General features: G+C 39.0%; 1 protein-coding gene across 7 annotated transcripts in view; it reads right to left on the bottom strand.

Moving 5' to 3' along the window:
• Positions 1-21,044, bottom strand: part of clip1a (CAP-GLY domain containing linker protein 1a) — a 153,988-nt gene extending 132,944 nt beyond the window's left edge. Inside the window, exon 1 of one of the 7 annotated variants that reach the window (XM_063034136.1) lies at positions 20,613-21,044. The gene's annotated coding sequence lies outside the window, so the exon portion shown is untranslated. The remainder of the gene's footprint in view (positions 1-20,612) is intronic. The other 6 variants (XM_063034133.1, XM_063034135.1, XM_063034134.1 and 3 more) reach the window with 6 other exon arrangements.
• Positions 21,045-27,001: the final 5,957 nt, after the last annotated feature.

Below are 27,001 nucleotides of genomic sequence, written 5' to 3'. Positions count from 1 at the left end.
TTCCCTGGCCCCGATTGTCTCATTTTCACTATGAACATCCAGTCCATTCCTGCCTCCATCCCCCCCCCACCCCCAATCAGGAGGGCCTAAAAACCCTTCATTTCTTTCTAGACAACATGTTCAACCTGTTCCCCCCCCCCCCAAAACCATTCTCCTCCATCTGGCAGAACTAGTCTTCACTGTTAATAATTTCTCTTTCAGCTACTCCTACTTCCTTCAAACCAAAGTTGTAGCCATGGGCATTTGCATGGGTCCCAGCTCTGCCTGCCTTTTTGTTGGCTACATGAACCAGTCTATGTTCCAAGCCGACACCAGACTCACTCCCCAACTTCTCCTACGCTACACTGATGACTGCATTGGTGCTGCTTCCTGCACCCAGGCTGAGCATGTTGACTTCATCAACTTTGCCTTCAACTTCCACCCTGCCCTCAAATTTATCTGGTCCATTTCTGACACCTTCCTTCCCTTTCTTGATTTCTGTTTCTAACTCTGGAGACAGATTATCTACTGATATCTTTTATAAATCGACTGACTCTCATAGCTACCGGGACTACACCTCTTCCTACCACCTTACTTGTAAAAATTGCCACTCACTTCTATCAGTTCCTCTGTCTCCGCCACATCTGCACTCAGGATGAGGATTTTCATTGCAGAACTAATGAGATGTTCTCCTCCTTCTTCAAAAAAAAGGGGCTTTCCATCCTTCATTATCAACACTTCCCTCACCCGCATCTCTTCCATTTCATGCACGACTGCCACCCCACCAGGGACAGCATTTCTCTCATGCTCACCTACCACCCCATTACCCTCTGCTTCAAGCATATAATTCTCTGTAACTTCTGCCATCTCCAACGGGTCCCACCATATCTTTCTCTCCTCCCAACTTTCCACAGGGATCATTCCCTACGCAACTCTCTTGTCAATTAGCCCTTCCCCACTGATCTCTCTCCTGGTACATCCTTGCAAGCATCCTAGCCTCCAGCCTGATGGCATGAACAAACATTCCTCAAACTTATGGTAGTTGCACCGCCCCCTCACCATTCCTGTTTCCCTCTCTCATCTCATCTCCATACCTGCCCATCACCTCCCTCTTCCTTTCCTTCCATGGTCTTCTACACTATCAGATTCCTTTCTTTTCTTTTTAAATCTTTTTATTGAGTAAGTATACAAAAAAGGTAAGCCATATAAACATTAATACAATGTTAAAGTATAATAAAATTCCAAAAGATAACAATACCAAAAAGAAAATACTACAAACAATGTAATTTAAGCATAAGAAAGCAAGATAACATAATAGTATACTAGATTTTATATATATCAATGGAAAAAAAAAGAAAAAAAAACCCCAAAAAAAAAACCCACCGTGCAACTAACTAAAAGCAAAGCAAAGCAATGGGCTAACTTGAAACCAAACAGAGTTAAACTTAAAATCACGTCCTCAATCCCGACCTCCATTAAAACAGTGAAAAAAAAACAAGAAGGGTAAATATTACATTAAATGAAAATATCGAATAAAAGGTCCCCAAATCTGTTCAAATTTAAATGAAGAATCATAAAGATTACTTCTAATTTTCTCCAGATTCAAACATAAAATCGTCTGAGAAAACCAAAAAAAGGTAGTTGGAGCATTAAGCTCTTTCCAATGTTGTAAAATACATCTTTTCGCCATTAAAGTAAGAAATGCAATCATTCTACGGGCTGAAGGGGAAAGATTACTAGAAATTTTAGGTAGTCCAAAGATAGCAGTAATAGGGTGAGGAGAGATATCTATATTTAATACCTTAGAAATAATATTGAAAATATCTCTCCAAAAAGTTTCCAAAGTAGGGCAAGACCAAAACATATGAGTTAAAGAGGCTATCTGCCCCGAACATCTATCACAGAAAGGATTAATATGCGAGTAAAAACGCGCTAACTTATCTTTGGACATATGTGCTCTATGAACCACTTTAAATTGAATTAGGGAATGTTTAGCACAAATAGAGGAAGTATTAACTAATTGTAAAATCTGCCCCCAATCATCCACAGAAATGGTAAGCCCCAATTCCTGTTCCCAATCTACCCTAATCTTATCAAATGGAGCTTTCCTAAGTTTCATAATAATATTATAAATCATAGCCGATGCACCTTTCTGACATGGATTAAGGTTAATTATCGAATCTAAAATATATATAGGAGGAAGCATTGGAAAGGAAGAAAGTATAGTACTTAGGAAATTTCTAACTTGTAAATATCTAAAAAAATGTATTCTTGATAAGTTATATTTATTAGATAATTGTTCAAAAGACATAAGGGAACCATCTAAAAATAAATCCAAAAACCGTAAAATACCCTTAGTCTTCCAAGTTTGAAAAGCGCGATCCGTAAAAGAGGGAGGAAAAAATATGTTACCTAAAATAGGAATCGCTAACCCGAATTGATTAAGATCAAAAAATTTTCTGAATTGAAACCAAATGCGCAAAGCATATTTAACTATCGGGTTAGAGACCTGCTTAAGGCGTTTCGAATCAAAAGGAAGAGAGGAACCTAAAATAGAACCAAGTGTATAACCCTGAACAGATTGTAATTCCAATGCTACCCATTTAGGAATAGATAGTATGTCCCGGTCAAGTAACCAAAATTTCATATGTCGAATATTAATAGCCCAATAATAAAATCTAAAGTTAGGTAATGCTAAACCTCCATCTCTCTTAGCTTTCTGTAAATGTATTTTACCCAGTCTCGGATTCTTATTCTGCCAAATAAATGAAGAAATTTTAGAGTCAACTTTATCAAAAAAAGATTTAGGAACGAAAATTGGTAATGCCTGAAACACATATAAAAATTTTGGCAAAAAAAACATCTTAACTGCATTAATACGACCAATCAAAGTTAAATATAAGGGAAACCATTTAGATGAAAGTTGAGTAATATGGTCTATTAATGGTAAAAAGTTAGTCTTAAATAAATCTTTATGTTTACAAGTAATTTTAATCCCAAGATATGAAAAGTAATTATTAATCAATTTAAATGGAAATTTATAATATAAGGGAAGATGTTTATTAATCGGAAAAAGTTCACTCTTACTAAGATTTAATTTATAACCTGAGAAAAGACCAAATTGTGCTAATAACTCTAAAACAGCAGGAATGGATCTCTCAGGATTAGAAATATATAAAAGTAAATCATCAGCATAGAGTGATAATTTATGGGACTTTAATCCCCGAGTTATCCCAGTAATATTTGAAGATTCTCGAATAGCAATTGCAAGAGGTTCTAATGCAATATCAAATAATAGGGGACTAAGAGGACAGCCTTGTCGAGTACCACGAAAGAGAGGAAAAAAAGGTGAGTTTAAGGAGTTAGTACGAACCGAGGCTACAGGGGAGTGATATAACAGTTTAATCCAGGATATAAATTTCAAGCTAAAATTAAACATTTCAAGCACCTTAAATAAATAAGGCCATTCTACTCTATCAAAAGCTTTCTCGGCATCTAAAGAAATAACACACTCAGGAACATTTTGTGAGGGAGTATAAACGATATTTAACAATGTACGAATATTATAAAAAGAGTAACGACCTTTAATAAAACCCGTTTGGTCTTCCGAAATAATAGAAGGAAGTACTTTTTCTAGTCTATTTGCTAATAACTTAGAAAAAACTTTAGAATCAACATTTAATAAAGATATTGGTCTATAAGATGCACATTGAGCAGGGTCTTTATCCTTCTTTAGTATTAAAGAAATTGATGCTCTATTAAAAGATTCCGGAAGTTTACCAAGTTTCAAAGAAGCCTCAAAAACCTTATAGAGCCAAGGAATCAATAAAGAAGCAAAACATTTATAAAATTCAACGGTAAACCCATCAGGGCCAGGAGCTTTCCCCAGATTCATAGAAAAAATAACATTCTTAATCTCATCCATTGTAATGGAAGTATCTAATAAAGAAGACATATCCTGTGAAATCTGAGGGAAGTCTAACTTATCTAAAAAATCATTCATATATTTAGAATCTCGAGGAGACTCTGATTGATATAAAGAAGAATAAAAATCACAAAAGGTTTGATTAATCCCCACATGATCCAATATCAATCGATCATTTTGGTTATAAATCTGATTGATTTGAGATTTAACATAATTAGATTTCAATTGATTAGCCAGCAGCTTGCCAATTTTATCACTGTGAACATAAAAATCACTTCTTGTTTTCTTTAATTGGTTTACAATCGAGGACGAGAGTAGTAAACTGTGTTCCATTTGAAGTTCAGTTCTTTGTTTGTATAGCTCCTCAGAAGGAGCCATAACATATTTCTTATCAATTTCTTTAATCTTGTCCACAATTGCCATCTCCTCCTGCTTCTGTTTCTTCCTCAAAGCAACGGAATACGAAATAATCTGACCCCGAATATAGGCTTTAAAAGTGTCCCAAAGAGTGTTAACCGAAATATCTTCTGTATGGTTAATTGTAAAAAAAAGCTCAATCTGTTCATTCATAAAATTAACAAAGTCCGAGTCCTGAAGCAACAGCGAATTAAAACGCCATTGTCTATTGTTTGGTATATTGGCCATAATTTTAATAGAAAGCTTAAGTGGAGCATGATCCGAAATGGTTATAGAATCATAATCACATTTAATCACTGAAGGAATGAGACGAGAATCAATGAAAAAATAATCAATTCTTGAATAGGAATGATAAACATGTGAAAAAAAGGAAAAATCTTTTTCCTGAGGATGCAGAAAACGCCAAATGTCCGTCGACCCAGAATCAGAAAGGAAAAAATTAATCAAATTTGCAGATTTATTAGGTAAAGTCCGTAAAGGAGCCGAACGGTCCAAAGCTGGAGATAAACAGGTATTAAGATCTCCGCCCCAAATCAATGAAAACTCGTTCAAATTCGGAAACTGATCAAACAATGATTTATAAAATTCCGGACAATCCATATTAGGAGCATAAACATTAACCAAAACTACTTTTTTATTAAATAGTAAACCACTAACCAATAAAAATCTACCATTCGGATCAGAGATAATATCCTGTTGTATAAAAGTAACTGAGGAGTCTATAAAAATAGAGACGCCTCGAATCTTAGCATTGGAGTTCGAATGAAATTGTTGTCCCTTCCAGAATTTGAAAAAACGTAGTCTGTCCCCCCTCCGTACATGGGTCTCTTGTAAAAATAAAATTTGTGCTTTAAGTCTCCGGAACACTTTAAAAACTTTTTTTCTTTTAATAGGATGTACACTATCAGATTCCACCTGCTCTCGCCCTTTATCTCTCTCACCTATCAACTTCCCAGCTCTTTACCCCCCCCACCCCGTTTTCACCTACCACCTTGTACCTCCTTCTCCCTTCCCCCACCTTCTTGCTCTGACCTCTCATCTTTTCTTCCTGGCCCCGATGAAGGGTCTCAGCCCGAAACATTGACTATTTACTCTTTTCCATAGATGCTGCCTAACCTGCAGAGTTCCTTCAGCATTTCAAATAAACAGGAGGACTGAGAGATGTACACAGAAAGTTCTTCCATTCTTCGACAAGTCCACAGAGGAGCAAGTCAAAGATAGTTGAAATGCTTTATTTTAATTTCACAAAGCATGGAGTAGCAAGGAGTTTCTTCTAAAACTGTAGAGAAACTAGTTAGGCCACAGCCTGAGTTCCATGCACAGTACTATCAACACTTATAGATGCAGTTGCATTGAAAATGATGCAAAGATGATGCAAGAAAACATCCCTTAGTCTTGGACAAAGTAACAATGAGGGATGACTGAAAAAAGGCAAGACTGATTTCTTTGGGAGAGAGGAGACCAAGCAGAGATTTGATATATATGAACTTACATAGAGCTTAGAAAGACATTTCTCATAGTGGAGGGGGTCAAAACCAAGGGTCATATATTTAAATTAGGTAGAAGGAAAAGGAGTTCCAATTTGCCTACAAGCACAACAGGCCCACAGCAGGTGTCATTTCATTGGCTCTTCAGTCAACCCTGGAACCTCTGGACAGTAAAGATGAATACATCGAGACGCTCTTTATTGAATACAGTGCAGCATTCAATACAATCACCCCCTCAAAATTAATCAATAAGCTTCAAGACCTTCATCTCAATGCCTCCTTGTACAATTGGATCCTCGATTTCATCACTGCAGACCCGTTATTTCGGACTGGCAACATCTCCTCCATGATCTCCATCGGCACACGTGTACCACAAGGTAGTGTGCTTAGCCTCTGCTCTACTTGCTTTACACTGATGACTGAGTGGCTAGGCACAGCTCCAATGCTATATTTAAGTTTACTGACAACACCACTTTGTCATTGGCCGAATCAAGTGGAAACAAACTAGCAAGGAGGGAGACTGAAAATCTGACTGATTGGTGCCACAACAACAACCTCTTACTCAATGTCAACAAGACCAAGGAGCTGATTATTGACCTCAGGAGGAGGAAACTGGAAGTTCATGATGTAGTCCTCATCGGTGCCACAGAGGTGGAGAGGGCCAGCAACTTTAAATTCCTCGGTGTTATGATTTCAAAGGACCTGTCCTGGGCCCAGCACATAAATGCTCAGTTCTGGAGAGGCTGCAGAGCAGATTCAACAGGATGTTGCTGGGGTTGGACAATTTCAGTTACAAGGACAGACTGAATAGAGCAGATTTGTTGTCCCTGGGACAGGGAAGACTCAGAGGTGATCTGCTAAGAGGTATATGAAGTTATGGAAGGGGATAGATAGGACACATGGGAAAATCTTTTTCCCCCCATGGTTGGGTTATCCAAGACAAGAGAGGAAAGTTTTAAGATGAGAAGGAGGCTTAAAGGGAAGTTTTCTCTATTGAGGGCGGTTGGAGTATGGAATGCTCTGTCTGTGGTGGTGGTGGTGAGGCAGACTCTATTCCAACATTTAAGAAGCTTTTGAGTAAGTATTTGATTCACAAAGGCATAAAGGGCCTCATGTGGACAAATGGCATCCTTATAGATACGTACCACAGGCAAGGAAATGGTGGACCACAGGACTTAACATCTCTGCCTCTGTTGTGCATTTGTTTCATTTGTTACTTTACAGTTTGCAAAAATCACATCTATTTTACACATTGTAAGAATATTCCCTACATTAATTATATTTACATATCTGTGCTTGGGTCCCCTGCAGACAGTGGCGGGAAGGTGCTGTAAAGTGATTGCATCAACTGCTATGCTATCATGTCGCCCAATGCAGCTGGTAACTGACAAGAGAAAATCTGCAGACGCGGGAAATCCAAGCAACACATACACAAAATGCTGGAGGAACTCAGCAGGTCAGGCAGCATCTATGGAATAGAATACAGTCACCATTTCGGGTCTTCAAAGGGTCTCGGTGCAAAACGTCGACTGTACTTTTTCCCCCCTAGATGTAGCACTTGTTCCACTTGCAAGGATAAATGCCAGGAGGGAGATCAGTGGGGAAGGATGAATGGACAAGGAAGTTGCATAGGGAGCGATCCCTGTGGAAAGCAGAAAGTGGGGGAAGAAGATGTGCTACACCTGCCCCTATATCTCCTCCCTCACTACCATTCAGGGCTCAAACAGTCCTTCCAGGTGAGGCGACACTTCACCTGTGAGTCTGTTGGGGTCATATACTGTGTCCAGTGCTCCTGACGTGGCCTCCCGTATATTGGTGAGACCTGACCGAGATTGGGAGACTGTTTCACCAGGCACCTATGCTCCATCCGCCAGAAGAAGCGAGATCTCCCGGTGGCCATCCATTTTAATTCCACTTCTCATTCCGATATCTCAATCCATGGTCTCCACTACTGTTGCGATGAGGCCACATTCAGGTTGGAGCAGGGGTCCCCAACCATTTTTGCACCATGGATCGGTTGATGGCGGGGGGGGGGGGTTCAAGTTCAACAGTGCGTGACAGGGAATGAGGAAAGGTGCAGCTGACTCATATCGTTTCATATCGCCAATCGCGACCCGGTGGTTGAGGACCACTGGGTTGGAGGAACAACACCTTGTATTCTGTCTGGGTAGCCTCCAACCAGATGGCATGAACATCGATTTCTCCAACCTCCAGTAATGCCCCCCCTCCTCCCTTCCCCATCCCCTTTACCCTCTCTCACCCAATCTCCTTGCCTGTCCATCGTCTCCCTCTGGTGCTTCTTCCCCTTTTCTTTCTTCCATGGCCTCTGTTCTCTTCTATCAGACCCCCCTCCCACTTCTCCAGCCCTGTATCTCTTTCACTAATCAACTTCCGAGCTCTTTACTTCATCGCCGCCCCCGTCCCAGTTTCACTGATCACCCTGTGTTTCTCTCTTCCCTCCCCCACCTTTTAAATCTACTCTTCATCTTTTTTTCTATAGTCCTGCCGAAGGGTCTCGACCCAAAACGTCGACTGTTCTTTTTTCTCCCCCATAGATGCTGCTGAGTTCTGCCAGCATTTTGTGTGTGTTGCAGCTGATAACTCTTAGGATTATCTAAACTGGGAGGACAATTTCTTCAGCACGTGCCAGAAACACGTAACGTGAGCATGTGACCAATAAGGTGATCCATAGCTACAAAGTTTTAATCAGGATTCTGGCCATCTGACAATTGTGTTCTAAACAAACACAACAAATTTAATCAGAGTTACACAGCACAGAGCCCTACACACCAGCTAATGGCCTAGATAGAGTGGATGTGGAGAGGATGTTTCCAATAGTAGAAGAGTCAAGAATCACAGAGCACTGCTTCAGAATAGAAGGGTGTCCCTTTAGAAAACCGATGAGAAGGAATTTCTTTAGCCAGACAGTAGGGAATCTGGGGAGTTCATTGCCACAGACAGCCGTGAAGCTAAGTCATTGGGTCTATTTCAAGTGGAGATTGACAAGTTCTTGATTAGTAAAGGTTATGGGGAGAAGGCAGGAGAATAGGGCTGAAAGGGAAAATAAATCAGCTAATGTGAATGGCGCAGCAGACTCAGTGGGCCAAATGGCCTTATTCTGCTCCTATGTCTTATGGAAGTATTCTTATGTGATTATATCAGGCAAAAAATTTTATGTGCTGCATACGATTGTTTATATAATGTGGTAATATTATTTATGTTATGGATTACTACTAAATAAATCTCAGTGCAAGGCATATAAACTATTTTAACAGCAGCCAGCAGCTAGTGTTTAATGTAAACACTACTTAGAACACATTAGAATAGCATAAGTACACAAGATGTTTTTGACAAGTATTTTTTTCATGCATTCGTAGCCAAATGAAGAGACCAATATGGGTGCAGACCCCACTAGAGATGGATAGGTCCCTGATGGAGCAGCTGGGTGGTTAGTTTGTAGGGTGGTGTACTTCTTCCACTGTTTGCTATGACCTCCTGGATGTCAACAGATGTGCTTCCTCCACTTTGAGCAGCGGTGTGAGGGATGTTGCAATTCTCTCAAGGAGACTGAGAAAATTATTGATTTTTTTTTTCCTCCTGCCTGTAATGTTGGAGCTCCTGTATTTCAGGAGATTGATGTAGGCATGCAAATTATATGGCAAACTCAATGGAGCTGACTGAGGGCAATTCAGAACAGAAATTGACCCAAGAGGACGTAATGAAACGGATCCTCCACCACCCCCCCAACCCCCGTCCCCATGGATCTGGAGGATTTTGCAGAGACAGATTTGATGGTGTCTCTCATATGTTTGAATGTGTCTGCTGCACATCACAAATGAAAAAAGAAATCATATAGGAAGGCAGTAAATCACAGCTGCCCAGCAGAACACTTGTTTTTTTTTTGCAGGTTTAAGGTTGCGAGCTTTAAACTGGGATCAGCTGGACTGCGGTGGTGCTGATGCATTGAAAGTGATGGCAAATCATTGGCAGGGTCTTCACAACTACCTCCTCAAAGTAGTCAAAGAACTCATCTCTGAAACAGTGTAGAACCTGCTCATCTACAGTGGACAAGACCTTACAGCATGACAACTCTATGACAACACACACACACACAAAGACCCTTTAGGACTCCATGACAACTCCAATATAGATAGCAACAATAATCACCATTGACCGTCTTTTCTTGCTGCAAACCTCACTTTACCTCCAAAGTTCCTGCTGGAGTGGAACCAATTTATAGGACTAAATACACAATGCTCAACCTATGGCACATATATTCCAAAATCCAGAGCACCCAACTTCAGCAGACAAAGTGGGATTTGTAAATGCATCATCAATAGGATGCAACAGACTGATCAGGTTACCCAGAGAGCATTGATCTGAGATAAACATCTAAAGGCAATTCTTGGAGTCATACTGTTCAGGTAGTCTGGCTGCTTGGGTACAGAACAAACACATTCAGTTAAATAATCCTTAGACTGCTCCCTTGTTTTAAGATTTGTACCAACTGTGAGAGATTTCTTATTTTACTGCGAATATGATTATGGGCCAAATTTTGCCAAGATAATAATGTCAAAACTACTGTTCACCATCATTAGAACATAAAATTAATAGCAACTTTGGGATTCCGACATAGACTTAATTTAACACAGTAATTCCCTAAATTGCTGTGAATAATTCAGCCCCCTGTAAAGGTGTCACCAATGAAATTAAGGAAATTTCAACTAAATTGTTACGAATTTAAAGTACTTAGTGAATAGTCTTATGGTATGAAATACTGAAAAATATTGCTGCACAACCTACATGTTCTAATAGGTTACTAAGCTACAAGATAGCTGAACTAAATTCTGCCTAAGAAATTTATATTTCCCTTCCTTAAGTATTTCAAATTATTTAAATAACTTGTATCTTAATAATGTTTAGGATCCAATATTTAATATTTTAAAAACACATGTACAAATTTTATTTTATGATCTGCTGAGGAAAATCATTGGTGCAATTGATTGCTCTATCAGCTTGATGACATTTCATTTGCTGGGTGAACTGACATCTGACGACAAAAGGAGCTAGGAAGGATTAGTAACACACATCAAAGTTGCTGGTGAACGCAGCAGGCCAGGCAGCATCTCTAGGAAGAGGTACAGTTGATGTTTCGGGCCGAGATCCTTTGTTAGGACTACCTGAAAGAAGAGCTAGTAAGAGATTTGAAAGTGGGAGGGGGATGGGGAGATCCAAAATGATAGGAAAAGACAGGAGGGGGAGGGATGGAGCCAAGAGCTGGACAGTTGATTGGCAAAAGGGATATGAGAGGATCATGGGACGGGAGGCCTTGGGAGAAAGAAAGGGGGAGGGGGGGAAAAACCCAGAGGATGGGCAAGGAGTACAGTGAGAGGGACAGAGGGAGAAAAAGGAGAGAGGAAAAAAAATATAACAATAAATAAATAACGAATGGGGTATGAGAGGGAGGAGGGGCATTAATGGAAGTTAGAGAAGTCAATGTTCATGCTATCAGGTTGGAGACTACCCAGACAAAATATAAGGTGTTGTTCCTCCAACCTGAGTGTGGCTTCATCTTGACAGTAGAGGAGGCCGTGGATAGACATATCAGAATGGGAATGAGATGTTGAATTAAAATGCGTGGCCACTGGGAGATCCTGCTTTCTCTGGTGGACAGAGGTCACTAGATTGTTGTAGGCACCTCTCTACAAGGAGAATACCACAAACATGCGAGAGTATACAGATGCTGGAAATCAAGAGCAATACACACAAAATGCCTGCTTGCATCTACAACTGTACACAATACTCCAAATTAGGCCTCACCAATGTCCTTTACAACTTCAATATAACATTCGATCTTCTGTACTCAGTACCTTGATTTATGAAGGCCAATGTGACAAAAGCTTTCTTTATGACCGTAACTACCTGTGACACCACTTTCGATTAAATATGAACTTGTATTCCTAGATCCCACTCCTCAGTGCCCTCCCATTTACTGTGCAAGATCTATCCTGGTTGGTCCTACCAGAGTGCAACACCTCGCACTTGTCTGCATTAAATTTCTTCTGCCATTTTCCACCTTGTCCAGATCCCGCAAACTCTAATAGTCTTCATTGCTGTCCACTACACCTCCCCCCACAATCTTGCTGACGTCCATCCTGATCTTTTTGAACTGATTGCAATATGTATTTCGTGGCAAAAAAAGTGGTATGAAATTTGTATAATTTCTCAATAATACCAGTTTCATGAAAAAAAGTCCAAAATTTACCTTCTTCCTCCAAGTCTTTATTGGAAAATAGTTTGTCTTAAATCGCCGAGACAAGGAACGATCTTGACAGAACATGAATACTGACAGCAAGAGAAGTAACACTAACAGTATCAATATCAAGCAGTGTTGACATTGGCAATGATTAGCCTTGCCAAAATAGCTACTGGGAGGGTGCAGTCATATTAGACACACCAATGGGTAGGCTTGAGTGCACCAGATAATCTTTTTCGCCTCAGGATATCAAAAAAAATTCCTCAAGATATTACATTAAGTCAAAGTATTATCCGCTGCATTCCAAATTAACACCAATAGCGAACCTTGCAGGCAGATCCATACAGCACCCGGGTTTGGACTGGAGACAGCACAACATCAATAACAAATTTTATGCAATGAAAACTTCCAAATACAGCACAGCACCGTCACTTAATTTGATCTTTAGCCTTGCAATTAATGACGGATGCTCCAACATCCTGGCTGATCACACTGACCAAACACTGTGAGCAGAAGAACACACTGGCAACAAGAGCTGTGATAATGAGATACATGACTCTAAAAACCTCTCCACCACCTACAGTACTTGTACAGAAAAGTGCCAAAATTTCCAGCAGTTGAACGAGACAGATCCACATCATTCACAATAATTCACCTGATCCACGTGCCTCTAATGCTAGATCACATACTTTCAAATCAAATACACCTGTAATTTCGATAAATGCCAAATTCTCTTCACCACTCATCAACCTAAAACCTAATCCAAACTAAAATGGAAACTTGGCAATTCAAGATGACCCATCAATCACCTTCTGGAAATTAAATTGGACTACAATTAGCATTTCTAGCTTCCCACGCATTCCGACTAAAAACTTTTCAAAAGTTGGCAGCCACTTCATTAAAATAAGTGGTGATATTTTTTTTCACACTGAAGCTAGAATTGAAATTAAAAATTCAAGCATTAATGGGAGAAAACAGAAATGTTGTCAATAAAAAACAAAAATGGCAACAGGCCACTTTCAAATCTTTTTACCAAATCTATGCAAAATTGTATGTTTAATAAATAGCTCATTTATCCTGCTCAAATTGTACAATTCCTTATAGTATTGGCAAACCAAACAACAGATCCAAATGATTTATAAAATTATCTAATTTCTGTCCTTTCCTTCTGTGGATTATTGCATGTATAAGAGTTAAATAAGTTGTTTCCTAATTATCAAGTGAATCAGTAGATTGCTTTGTATAATATTGAATCATAACTGTACAGTCACTGGTTGGATGTATATTCAAGCCTCAATTTAACTATGAAGATACTAAATTGATACTCTCTTTAATTTAATCACATTTATTCAAGATCTCAGTCACTCTCTTCCAAATTTAAATGTGAGCAGCTGAATAACTCAATTAAACTGACAAGTTTTTCCTTTCCTTTCCTCTTTCATCTGTTAAATAATATGTTTTTTGGACTGGAAAATGCAAAATTCTTAAATTTGGAACACCTTGAAAAAAAACGGTATCTAACGCACACATCTTAAATATGCAGGTGCTGAAATCACAAGAATCTGCAGCTTTAGCCAACTATATTAGATTCCCTAGTTACATTGACTTTTTGTCAATATGCTTCTCTATGTAATACAATACACATTTAACAATCTCCACTATTTATTCTTTAATGCACTGACTTACTTTTATTGTGCCACCTATGTGCATCTTTATATTAGAGTATTTTACCTCTTAATTCTCTTCAACTCAAATCTCATCATTTTCTCTGTATTGTTTTGTAGAATTTTATAGACTGCCAGAGTTCCTTTATTTTTCCATAATGCTGTCCTTTTATCTCTGTGGCAAAGGTTACTTAGCTGTATGAGTAGAACTTTTGCCCTTTATGCTTTTGTGTTGACATTGCATTGTACAAAAGCTTCTTTCTATATCTCCTAGAGTTTGTAATTTCCCAATAATTCACCCCTATTCAGATTCCTTGATTCTAAAGTTTTAGTGGATTTTATTATGTTAATAAATTTGCTACGCATAGTACACGTTTTGTTTCTTCCAGACTATATTCAAATTAAAACTGACTTTCATAAAAGGGTTTAAATTTATCAATAAAATTCTAGTAATACAATCATGCTAATCACAGAGCATAGTGGGAATAAGCTTTTTCGTGAACTGTGAATGAGAAAGCTCATGTCTGCGTTTACTTTCATATAACTATGTATAGAAGTGGACAATGTATGGAGATTTCTCTAACAATAAGTTTAATGCCAACTGCTTGATACCTGTGTTTACAAATTAAGTGTTGCACATGTTGCAGGATCTTTCTATGATCTCCCTTTTCACAACATCAAACTCTATTGGAATTTTTGAGCACGGCTGCTAACTCAAGGTTATTGGAGATACTCAGCAAGTCAGCAACAGTTCAAGAGGAAATGTTATCATTTTAGATAGATTACAGATTGTCAGTTGTGATGAGCAGTCATACTTTGACTTCCCTTCCACTTTCTGTATTCCGGTTAGAACAATACATTTCTAAACAAAGTAAATTTGAAAATGCCTTGGGCAGTATATCATTCATAATGTAGAAAGTGGGACTGGGCTCTTTGCAGTTTTATACCAAATGATGAGTCTTTAAACTAAATTGAGTTTTCATTCAATTACAGAATAAGTGAATAAAATTTGCTGGAGTGAACGTTGGTTTATGTAGATCTAGGTGGTTATAAAGTGCATGAAAGCTGGCACATTAATTTTTAATACCTTAGTGAAAAGACAAGTTGATGAATTCGTAATGTTAAATTGTGATTGATTCCTTATCATAGTCTTCACTGTTCCAGTAAGTGGAAATCTCTAAACTACACAGGTGCAGTATTTCAGATTAACAATTCTGAAGGACCTCAGATGGGTATATCCTGTACTGAATATTATGCTGCTCTTTTGTAGATAATATGTTCATTAAATCATGATGAAGGCAGTTTGGATTCAAACATGCACCTTCAGTTCAGATGACAATAAGTCACTTATAAAACTGATGAAAATTAAGGGCGTTTGAAATTGACTACATTCCTTCATTTTTGGTGAATAAACTAGTGGTGACTGTCATATTCCCATTAATATAATCCTTAGGTTAAGCAAAATGTTTTTGATTATTAACTACTTTAAAATATCTTAAATAAATTCTCATTTTATACTGTATTTAAAGTATAGCTGTGGAACACTTTTGGAAACCAACTTAAGGTTATTGTTCATGACACACCCTATGTTATAACTCTCTGGGTCAGTTTCAAAATTAGTTCATACCTCACCTGTAGCTATTTGGATGAGGTAATGGAGAACCACACCTAAATACAAGTTTCGAACAGGAAAAAGATTAAATGGGAGAAAAATACACACCACCCTTTTTTTTTTAAAAAAAAGTAAACTTTTCAAATTAAGCAGGACTTCATGTGGTTTAGTTAATAAATATACAATTCTCAAGAAACTCAATTTTCTCCAGTCGGAGAGTAAAAGCGTCAGCCAAATAAAAGCGCACAGCTGCAAGATCCACTGGGTCTCACTGGATCTGGATCATTAAATTAGAAAAAGGCAAATGTATACAACAAGATGAAGGCAACTCCCTTTCTGCTGGCCTAGAGATTTGTGAAGAAGTCTCCAGAAGCTATCAATTGTAGAAATCAACACAAGCCACAAGAGTTAATTATGAAAATAAAGTAGCAACAATAAATATGCATGAATGGGTGTTCCCATGAGGAATGGGCAGGATCATTTGCTTATGCTAAAGTTATAAGAAACTTGATTGAAGCACACACAATCTTGAAGGTTCTTGACAAAGTGGATGTGGAGAAAACGTTTCCTTTTAAAAAAAATGAATGTAGAATTGGGGACCTCTGCTTAAAGATCAGGGGCCACCAGTTTACAACAGAAATGAGGCAATTTCCAGCCTCTGCCCCTCAGAGCATTGAGGAGCTTTGAAACTCTTTCCTTAAAGAATGACGAAGCAGAATGTTTGACTACTTCTAAGGGAGTGGTAGATAGATATTTGATAACTAAATGAAATGTCCAGGACTGAGATCAAGTGTGGTTATACTGAATGGCACAACAGGCTTGAAGGGCCAACTCCTGCTCTTTACTCATAGGTTCTTGTGACCTTAGAAATGTGGCTGAAGGGCTGGCTGGAGGCGCAATGACATCGGCGGTGGACCTGGGAGCGGAGGCTCCCGGGTTCGAAACCAGTCAGGTCCACTCCCGTGTACACTTCCCATCCGGGTTGGGTTGAGTGTCGAGATTGCAACTCAACCTCGTAAAATAAAAAAAGGGAAAAATACTGTGAAAATGTCTGTGTGAGGAGTGGTGTGACACACAGTCTCTCTCTCGCTCCGCGCCTTGTAAAACCCATGAAAAAGACATCATCACGGACGTGCGCACTCAAACGCACATGCACAAGCTCGCATGCATGCAGGCACATGCAAAAAAAGAAATGTGGCTGAAGACCTTTTACATGTCTACCTAAGCAGGCTGATATAGCTGGATTAACATTTCATCCAAAGGCAGAATTTCCAACATCTCAATGAACTCTCAATTTAAGGGTAGGTAGCTCGATCCTCTCCTGCTGGAGAAGGTCATTACCAGCACTATAATGGTAGGAATGTTACTTTTCACACGTTAGAAGAAGAATGGTAATCATGAATTGAACTGAATAATCTCGTTCCAGAGCATACTTCTCTTCTTCTGCTGCTTTGTTGCACAAGGTTACTATTACAACACTGAAGAGCTTGTAATACGTTGAAAACAAAAAAACTCATATTACAGTATCTTTTCTAAAGATATGCTCCACATTCTTCATTCAAATTATTTTGCACATCAGACTATTAATGGAAGTTACCCGCAGGAAATTTTAATTAAACCACACTCATGATGAGAGCTGAAGTATAATGTGATATGACTAACACTCATTGAACTTATGTTGCAATCAGTGCTAGGCTTTGCATCATATTTAAGGTGGCTTTCTTTATGATATAATTTCTATAAGGGATCCCAGTTATTGGTTGTAAAATTGGTTTGAAAAACATAACATTAGATACAATTTTCATTTAGATAAGTACTTAAATTATTTTCCAAATAAACTATGCTAGCATTTAAAATAATCACAATGTTATTACATATCTGAGAACAAGCAATAGAGAGCAGCACAAGCACATATAATTGCATTAGACCATACTTTTATTTTTCTTTTCTAATTAGCATGCATTTTTAAATTTGAAATATCATGATGTTCATTTCACTTTTCTACCTATCCAATTTCTTTTGCCTTCAAAGAAAACTGCAGCACAAAACACAACCTTTAACCCACAGTACTTCTTGATGACTCACTGAGAGGAAGAGAAGTGGTGCTTGATCCTAAAACCCTGCTTCTAGTTCATAATCCTCAAGCTCTTCAGGAATCTATCTAATTTTCTTTCAAATTATTGGAACTATTTATCACCACTTCCCAGATGCATCGTTTTAGATCCTAAAAGTTCAAATTTCCCTTCATCACCTGGTCGATTTTTCACCCATGGGCATGACCACTGGTTAATGACCCACTCACCAGATGAACAGATTTTCTATCTTCAAAAGGAAAACACATTCATCTTGAAAATGGCTAGAAGTTCAACTTCTATGTTTCAAGGAGAAAAATCCTATTTTTTCCAATTATCATCACACAAAGTTCGATGCATTATTGTATTATTAACTTTCTTTGTGCCTTGAGGTTTTTAATGAAATGTGGTACTGTATCTGGAATAGGACGCAATGATTCATCTGAAGTCAAACCAGAGGCTGACAAAATTCAACATGATCCCTTCACTTCTATTTATAAGCCCAAGTAGCCCATATGGTTTACTAATCAGCTTTCCTGCAACCTTTTAAGGATTTGTAGAAATGGGAACTCAAGTCTCCATGTTAACATACAGTGTTTACATTGTACCAATATACTTACTTTCCTCATTTCACTATGCAGTCCATCTCATTCTGAAAACTTTATTATCTGCATCACCACAATTATCTTTCCAATCACTGGCATAACCTGCTATGGCTCTACATCAAATTTAGGTCATTTATAAAAATTTATAAGAAGAGAAATAATGTATGAGATCATGAAAAGGCAACGAAACTTCATTGGACATGTGATTAGGAAAGAGGAGTTAGAATGCATGGTAATTATGGGAAAGATTGAAGGGAAGAAAGCAAGAGGAAGACAAAGACAAATGATGATGGAGACAGCAGCCAGAGAATTGGAAATGAATACCAATGAATTGATCCACTTGACCCGAAACAGAGGTGAGTGAGCCATGGCAGTCAAAGTTCAAACTGGGCATGGCACCTGATGATGAGGATGATAAAAATTACAAATATTTGTGGTGGCTAATCTAACCCTTGAGGAACTCCAATACAGAACGTCCAGCAATATAACAAAAGCATCCATCCACTCGCACCCTCTGGTTCCTGCCAGTGAGTCAAATTCCGCTTTCTTACTGCTATGTTCCCTTAACTGCATGCCCCTCGAGTCACTTTGTTATCTTCTTTCCCAGAGTTAATACATACAATACGCTCCAAGCCATCTTTAATCAGCTCTCTTCCTTACCGTAGGATAGTAGAGCCTTTGCCTCAGCTCCAGCAACCTGACCTCCGTTGCTGTCTGTGCAGAGCTTTCACAATCACTGGTGGGATTCCCCCAAATACCCTAGTTTTCTCACACAGCCTAGGTTATTAAGTTAATAATCACAAAGTAGCACCAAAGTGAAAGGCTAGTTTCCTTAAGCAAATGAACAATAATCAAGTATTTCATAACTATTTTATGGTCACATTCACTTGAAGCAATATCATTTGTTTGTGGTTTAATCTGATTCCCATGAATCTTTTGTTGATTCATGTACAGTACTTTGTCATTATTCCCATTTCAAATAATTCTCTCAAGGTACTACCTATGTGTGTCACCGATTTCAGGTGTTCCTTCTTTATCCTTATGTAAAAGTCCACTTGGGTTGTGGTGTTTTGTCTCCCTTTAATTTTCTTTGGCCATCAGTGGTCATCTGTCCAAAATTTCAATTATATTTAAATACTTTTACTATACATCATCACCATTAGCCCTCAAGTTTCAAATCGTCACCCATATTCCTGTTTAATGTGGAACTTTCATCTTATTAACTCCGAAGTCCGAATTCAAGTTATACATTCATTCTGATGAAGGGCCTTAGCTTACTGGAAAAAATTGATTTTTTTCCCCCCTAAACAAGCACTATCTTTCCAACATTTCCTCTATTCCCTTTAAATTAGTTTCTCATTTCGGTACTTTACTGCACTTTCACCCTTCTGAGTAGAGAAGGCAGCCATTCATTCGTTCTTTCAGTCTTCCTCAAATAAGTACAAAGGCATTACAAATTAAACTGGTTCCTGTCAAAAGGAGCTCTCATTCCTCCTTTAGCAGATTCCTTGCATACACCCACCAATTCAGGAATTCCGTAACAATTCAATTGCCTGTTCTGACTGCAAGTGTTTTTTTTTCTTCAAACTCATTTTTGAAGTTTAAGATGGACAAATAAATCATATTTTGTTGGCAGTTATATTTTAAAAAAAATTGATAACCTGCTTCAGAAAAGAATCCTAATAATTGAGTAGAATCTAATTAACTCAAATCAAGTAGATATTTAAAAAAAATACAATAATCGGTTAGTGATAGGCTTCCAGGGGATATTTTACTCTTATGGTAACCAACTGGAAAAGAAAATCCAAAATCAGATGCGAACAGACCGATTGAAAGCATAGACCACATGCTTGAAATTCTTAATCCATTTACTTTCCATATTATGTCATCTCAAAAGTAAACATCAAAGCAAACAGAAGTAAAATAAATTAAACTTTCAAAAGAGTGTGGGAATTCAGCGGACAGCGGGAGGCCGTTGTGCTTGAATCTCTGTGGTTCAGATACTGTAACTTTAATAGCTTTTTCTGTCGATATAGTTCTGACACACAGTCGGCAGTGGATTCAAAATGCAACAACTATACTTTGAACTTCCAAAGCTCTAAAGGAAACGTGCGGGAGCAGAAGCTGCCAGCAACGAAAGTCAGACTGCGTGTCTGTGAGGTGGCACACACGGGGTCATCTGACAAGCAGAGCAGCTAAAATTAAAGAAAAAACTATAGACGTAAAAAAAACTCCATCGGAAGAATCAAATATGTATAAGTAACCGGAGGAAGCTGAAATGATTAAGGGCAGTGTAGCGTTTTAGAGATGGGACTGGGCGCCTGGGTTTTGTGGAGGGTGTGGGGGGGGGGGGAGGAAGAAAGCCGCTCCGTCCATCATTTCGCTTTGACTTTTTAGTCGAAAATTCAAACAATAGCCACCTTACTCCGCTCCCTGCACCAGGTGCCATCGACACCGTGATGTCCCAGTCACAACCCCCCTCCCCCGAGAGGCCTCGAACAGCGAGGCGAGGCCCCGCTTCGTTCCCCGCGGACCCAGCACGCCCCGATCACACGCCGGCTCGGCCGCCCGCGGCTCGGGGAGGGGGAAACTTACCTCGGGCTGCAGCAACTCGGTCCCCGGCGCCCGTCCCCGAGCCGAACAGCGAGCAGACCCGGCCCGACCGAGTGGGAGAGTGAGTGAGTGAGTGAACTGACGTCAGAGCCCGCCTCCAGCCGGGCGGCCGTCTGAGGGAGAGGCGGGTGAGCGGGGCCGGGCCGGGCCGGGCCGTCTCGGCCTGCGGTAAGCGGGTGGACTCTGGACTGATCAACGCCAAGCGCGGCTGGGCTCCGGCACAAGGCGGCTAGACACTCACTGAGCGTGATGCATACGCACAGGTACGGTTTGTGATGACACCGGGAGAACGCCTTTTTATTGCCTTATCTTTTAATTAACCCGGGCACTGCTTCGTCTGCGGGGCAGCTCTCGGGTGTAGTGAGTCTGCAATGATAAAAGCCAGTGGTAATTTAAATAATGCTGGAAATAGTCTGCGGGTCAGGCAGAATTTGTGGGAAGATGACGAACAGATTTGGAGTTACGCTGGATAACAGTGACGCAATCCCATTCTGATTCACTTCCATTGGCAGAGTAATACAGAGGAGGCTTCACTTCGTGTCCGTGGTTTATTTTTAAATTACATTTTATACTTACATTAGTTCTACCGGAATATTTAGATATTTACATAATTCTCAAAGTAAAACTTTTGTTGCCCCGCCAGCCCCGTTGGAATCCATTGGTCCTGGAAAGCCTCAGAGTTAGTGCACTCAAGTGTTCCCTATTGTCCTGTCCACCCTAGTTAGTGAATAAGTTGAACTGCCACCTAACATATAGTGTATATAGTAGACACTTGATACAGAACTTAGATTCTCAGTACAGTGAGTTTAAGGTCATTTGCAGTGTGGACACAGTCAGTGTGTATCTGGTAGAGGTTCCCAACCTTTTTTATGCCATGGACTTGGATCATAAACCCAAGGGGAGTGTGTGTGTGTGTGTATATATATATTCCTGTACAGTATAAAATCTATAATAGAGGAATTGGGTGGCGGGGTGGAGATAAGTCACTACCAAAGGAGGTGTAAGGCACTCCTTCCCTCCTAGCCTACAGGTCACCCTCGGGCAAGGTGTAGCACCTGCTTAGCCACGCTGATCAGTATCACGAGAAGCCATGGGAGCAATTGGTGCTTATCAGAAGTCCTGGTTATGCGACCACTGACCCCAGGCAGGCAATCTCTGGAGTATTGATAATGGCTGGGGTCACCAGTCCTGTAAAGACACTGCCCAGAAGGTGGCAATGGCAAACCACTTCTATAGAAAGACCATGGTCGCTCACGTCATACGAATGATAGTAGAGGAAAAGGCAGTGTATGGAACAAGATAAAATATGTTGGCAAAGACTCTATCAAAAATAGAGGCATGACACAGAAAGGAAGGCATAGCAGCAAAACAATTAAAAATATATATTCACTTTTCAAGATTTGGTCATTACTTGGCTAGTCCTGCATTCATTACTTGTATAGAATTGCCCCTGAGAAGGTAAAGGCACATGACCACCCTGAACAACTGCAGTCCTTCTGTCATCCTCCCACAATGATGTTAGAAAGCAAGATAAAATCATGGTGGTGTGTAATTTGGAAGGAACTTGAGGGTGGTGGTGCCTTTCTGGCCTGATTCTCTCAGCTTCTTGTTAGTAGATTTCAATGGTTTGTAAGGTGCTGTCAAAGTAGCCTAGGCAAATAACTGTACATCAAGGGAATAAGTGTCTAAGCTGAACATAAGAAATAGGTGTGGGCAATCTTACTTTTTGAGGCTGCTCTGGCATTCATTAAGATCATGATAATGAGATGGATTTTCTTTGGGATAATTCTCCAACACTATCCCCATAATTCTTGATATCCACTGATATGTCCTTTGAAAGATCTCAGTGAGCGAGTCTCCAACCACGATGTTTAATAATGTAGAGTGGATGCACTGTTATGATATACTGTTAACCTCAAGTGCATCCATAACATGGTTCAATATCAGCAAGAATATGTTGGGCTCTTTTCATTGCAAGGAAATGCTTCATGGCCCAGAACATGCCCAGTCATTCCAGCTGCAAACATTTTGGTTATTCTAATGCAACCTGTTTTTCAGGCCTGGATCAGCACCTGTTAGTAAAAATCTAAATATGATTTTGAAATGACTCCTTTAATCATCTGTGATGTTCTGTCATTATGATTTTTGTGAATAAACTCTTCTAATGGATTTTGAAACTGATTAGTCAATTATTGATCTGGCTGGTGTGGAAGATTATCCTGCCTAGATACAAAATCAATTCAGAATGAGAACCAGAGTCAGAATTAGGTTTACAGTATTATCACTGGCATATGTCATGAAAATTGTTGTTTTGTGACAGCAGTACAGTGCAAGGCATTAGAAACATTACAGAAAGATATGATAAATACAATAAATAAATAATGCTAAAGAAGAGTAGTGAAGCAGTGTTCATGAGTTCATGGACCGTTCAGAAATCTGATGACAGAGGGTAAGAAGCTGTTCCTAAAATATTCAGAGTGCATCCTCATGCGCTCCTGCATCTCCTCCCTGATGATAGTGGTGAGAAGAGGACATGTTCCAGATGGCAGGGGTCTTTATTGGTGAATGCCACCTTCATGGTTCACTGCCTTTTGAAGATGTCCGCAATGGTGGGAAAGCTAGTGCCTGTGATGGAGCTGGTTACGTCTACAACCCTGTGCAACCTCTTTTGATCTTGTGCATTAGAGCCTCCATACCTGACAGTGATGAAACAAAAGTTCATAGTACATTTATTATCAAAGTACTTATGTCACCATAAACAACTCTGTGATTCATTTTTGCGGCATCCACGGTAAATACAAGGAAAACAATAAATATTGAGAACATGAGATGAAGTGTCCTTGAAAGGCCGTCCTTAGGTTGTGGGAACAGTTCTGTGTTGAGGTGAGTGAAGTTATCTGGTTCAAGAGCCTGATGGCTGAGGGTTATTATCTGTTTCTGAACCTGGTGGTGTGGGTCCAGAAGCTCCTGTACCTCCTTGATGGCAGCTATGAGAAGAGAGCACGACCTAGTTGATGGGGGTCCTTGATGATTGATGCTGATTTCCCATAACAGCAGTCTATGTAAGTTTGCTCAATACAGCTTAGTACATCACAGGGCTTCAGCTGTGATGTACTAGGCTGTATCCACTACTTTTTGTATTCTAGGACATTGGTGTTTCCATACCAGGCCATGATGTAACCAGTCAATGTTTTCCACCACACACCTAAAACTGTTTGTCAAAATTTTAGATGACATGCTTTTTTTTTTTTTACAAACTTCTAAAAAAATAGTCAGAATGTACTCTATGGCTCATCTATGGAAATTTGCTAGTCTTTGGTGACATTTCAAATCACCTCAAACTCCTAATGAAGTTTCACTTCTAGCATGCCTTTTTCATGATTGTATCAACATGTTGGGCCTGGGATAGATCATCTGAGATGTTGACACCCAGGAATTTAAACCTGCTTACCCTTTCCACCCATTGAAGACTGACGTGTGTTCCTCCAACTTCCCCTATGCTCTTGCTAACGTTAAGTGCAAGGTTATTTTTGTGCCACCTCTCAATCATCTGATCTGTCTCACTCCTGTACACCTCTTTGACACCATCTGAAATTTTGCTAACAACAGTTATGTCATCGACAAATTTATAGATTGTGTTTGAGCCTAGCCCCACAGTGATGAGTACAGTAGTGAGATGTCCACTCTTGCCTCCCTTTTACTCTTTATATCTGAAAAAACTTTTGGTATTCTCTTCTATATTATTGACTAGCTTTCCTTCATATTTTATCTTTTCTCTCTTTTTTTAGCTAGCTTCTGTTGGTTTTTAAATGCTTCCCACTATTTCTTGCTGTATTATATACCCTATCATGCATCTGAATGTGTCTCTAACTTCCCATGGAATTGTCGCTGCTCTTACAATGGGCTTCCATAAACAAAAATGAATGGGTTAATATTAAAGGTGTTATTCAGTATTATGATAAGGCCAGTTTCAGTCTTTATACATTCATTAGAAACATAAAGAGTCTTTAATATAAAATCCAAAATAAATATCTATGTATTAAGTTATCTCAGTGAGTGGTTTAAAATTATAAATTTAGGAGTAGCTTGCATACTTTAATCAAGCAGGAATTCCTTCCAGAGTGAATTTCAGATAACCGTCTCCTATTGATTAGAATTATAGGAATTAATACCTTTAACTACAACAAAGAATGAACACGTCCTTTTTCGCACTACAATCAGGCTCTTTTGCATCAAATGAACAACTGCTTCATTTATAATTTTTAAAAAAACAGCTAAATTAGTTTAGTTCAATTTTATTTAAAATATCTATTTAAAAATTTTCTCCTTTAAAAAGAAATCACATTGTTAAAGTTTTGACAGGTGGTGGTGCTGAAATAGGTATGTTTTAAAAGATTTTAATTCTCAATCCATGGATTTAAGGCATATTTATTGTCCTTAATTGAATGGCTTGCTTAGTTAGCTAGTGAAGAATCAGTCACATTCACAAGAGATGAAGGATTATGTTTCAAAAGGATATTACATGACTCATTAATTTCTATCCCCACTTTTACTGAAAGCTGGAAATTGACATTTGAAAAAGAAATCACATGCTTGTACTGAAAATCAAAAAATTGCAATATCGAAATAAAGATATCAGATGCTGGAAGAACTCAACAGGTTAAGGATTCCAGAAACACTAACTTGAAGAAAGTCATACGATCCCACCCTTTCAGAGATATTGCCTTTGTTCGACCTTCCCTGCTACTAAAAAAAGGTTTGTTTTCTCACTTCAGTAGTTCAGACAAAGGATCTAGGACATGAAATCTTAATTGTTTTGCTTTCCACTGCTTAGTGTTTCCAAAATTTTCCTTTTTAAAAAGAATTCAATATTTATAATAACTGAATGGAATTTAAAACTGAAATTTTTTATGATTATAAATAAATGTACGTAATTCTTTCTGGTTAATAGCTATTTTCATTGAAAATTTCAGAATTATTACCCATATGAAAACCTCTGAATTACCTCAACCAAGCATAATGTTTAATTACGATACAGTGCCTTGAAAAAGTATTCAGCCCCCACATCTGTTTTCACATTTTACTGTCTCATTTTCTAAATTTAAAATAATATTGAAGTGGGATATTTTTGAGCTAATCATCATGCATCATGTCAAATGAAAAAAATTCCGAAACCTGTTAACAATTTACCAAAAATTAAAAACCATTATTGTGAGGGTGAACAAGTATTCATCCCTTTTGTAATTACCACACTAACTTTCCTCAGGTGCAGTGTACTCGTATCTTACCAACTCATCCAATTTGTTGATGTTGAAAATTGGAGGACCACCTGTTTTTAATTAATTCATAAGAATAAATACCCACTCTGCCTGTAGATTCCAGCAGTATGGTAGATTCAATAGACCAAACCAAAACAAAGACAAAAGATCATTCAAGACAAGACAGGGAAATGATAATAGAAAAGCACAAATGTGGGGAAATGTACAAGGCCATCTCAAAGGCATTGAAGATACGTTGGAGCTCAGGGCAGTCCCTTGTGAATAGGTGGAAATATGAAACCACAGCCATGCTGCCTAGGTCAGGCTGCCCCTCTAAACTGAGTAACCAGAGAAGAATGGCGCTTGTAAGAGACTACTGTGATACTAACAGTCACTCTGAGTGAGCTGAAGTCTGTGGCTGCAACTGGAGATGAAATTAATGACTCCACATTCTCATAAGGCCTTGCACAGAAGGGGCATTTATGGAAGAGTGGCAAGGAAGAAACCCGGCTTAAAAAAAAAAGCACATCCTTGTGAGTTAAGACTTACAAAGTGTCATTTAGAAGATACTGTAAAGACGTGGAAGAAGGTCTTGTGGTCAGATGAGACTAAAGTGGAACTTTTTGGCCTCAATACCAAGTGATACGTGTGGTGTGAATCTAAAACTGCGCATCAGTCAGATAACATCATCCATGCAAAGTATGGTGGAGGTTGTATCATGCTATGGGGATGCTTTTTAGCAGATGGGACTGGAAATGTGATTGGTCAGGATTGAATGGAAAATGAATGCTGCTAAATAGAGAGATCCTGGTTTAAAAACCCACTAGCCTTTTGCCAGAAAGCTTAAACTGGGGAGGAAGTCTGTCTTTCAGCATGACAAAGACCTAAAAGCACACCACGAGAGCAACCATGGATATAGAATATTTCTGGCAAGACCTCAAGATTGCCATCCACTGCCCCTTCCCAACTAATCTGGCATAGTTTGAGCAATTTTGCAAGGAAGAATAGGCAAATCTTGCTCCATGTTGTGCAAAGTAATTGAGACTTATCCAAAAAAGACTATTGACTGTAATAGCTGCAAGCTGTGGTTCAACTCAGAGCAAAGGGGGATGT

This window comes from Mobula hypostoma, chromosome 27 (genome assembly GCF_963921235.1).
Source record: "Mobula hypostoma chromosome 27, sMobHyp1.1, whole genome shotgun sequence".
Lineage (NCBI taxonomy): Eukaryota > Metazoa > Chordata > Chondrichthyes > Myliobatiformes > Myliobatidae > Mobula > Mobula hypostoma.
This window is presented reverse-complemented; position numbering and strand designations above follow the sequence as displayed.